This window comes from Bison bison, unplaced genomic scaffold (genome assembly GCF_000754665.1).
Source record: "Bison bison bison isolate TAMUID 2011002044 unplaced genomic scaffold, Bison_UMD1.0 scf7180017858267, whole genome shotgun sequence".
NCBI lineage: Eukaryota > Metazoa > Chordata > Mammalia > Artiodactyla > Bovidae > Bison > Bison bison.
This window is the reverse complement of record NW_011488840.1, coordinates 3839-4877: the sequence shown is the minus strand read 5'-3', so window position 1 is coordinate 4877 and position 1039 is coordinate 3839. Positions and strand designations below refer to the sequence as shown.

Sequence of the window (1039 nt, the reverse complement as noted above, 5' to 3'; positions counted from 1 at the left end):
ACATTTAAATATTGTTTCTTATGGTGACATTTTTCATAGTTTTAAGTTATTGTTCTGTTTTGTTTTATAAGATTTCATCGAAGAATTGAGCTCTTAGTTAAATAATGCTGAAATAGACAAATCTGAATTTAAAAAAGTTAAAAGCTTAATCGATTTAAATGAGTTGTCTTCTATTTTTAAAAGGATTCTTTACACATTTAATTATATAGCTTTTCTTTTTTTTTAATTTCCTTTTTATATTTTATTTATAGAATATTTTGCAGAGTGGATATTTTCAGTTTTAACAATTTGTCAATATTGTTTTCTCTTCTGCTTTCCTGACATTCACATTATACTCAGACAGTTCTCATTCCCTAATTTTTAAGTATTTTTGTAATTTTACTTCTTACAGACTTTCTTTCTTTTTTTTTTGGCAAAACTAATACAATATTGTAAAGTTTAAAAATAAAATAAAATTAAAAAAAATATATAGCTTTTCTAGTAGGTATATATTTGCATTTAAAAATATATGATTTGTAGATAAGATTTCAGGTCTAATTACAAAAAAGGCATTGGTGGTTCAGTATAGGAGGCAGTGTGTTGATGTGGAAAAGGTGTGTACTTCAGAGACAAGAAATCCTGGTTTTAGGTCCTGACATTGCCGTTTACAAATTCTTTTAACTTGGGCATGTCTGAACCATTTTCCTGATCTGTAAAGTGGGGGATAATAATAGTTTCCAGGCAGGGCTATAGTAGAAATAAGACATACTGTTTTTGAAAATGCCTAGCACACGCATGCATGCATGCTAAGTCGGTTCAGTCATGTCCGACTCTGTGCGACCCTGTATGGACTATATGGATTGCAGCCCATCAGGCTCCCCTGTCCATGGATTCCCCAGGCAAGAATACTGGAGTGGGTTTCCATTTCCTTCTCTAGTGCCTAGCACAGTGCACAGTATATAAGAGGTGCTCAATACCTACTATATCTCTCAAAGGTAACGTTATTTAGAAGGCAACAGGAAGTACATAAAATTTTGTTTTTAAGTAGTTTTCTTTTTCT

The 1039-nt window shown here is 31.4% G+C and overlaps 1 protein-coding gene across 1 annotated transcript in view; it reads right to left on the bottom strand.

The window, feature by feature from the left end:
• LOC105004919 (chromosome unknown open reading frame, human C6orf10) overlaps positions 1 to 1039 on the bottom strand; it is a gene marked incomplete at its 5' end in the record, with an annotated part of 8225 nt that overhangs the window by 5759 nt on the left and 1427 nt on the right. The window lies entirely within an intron of this gene.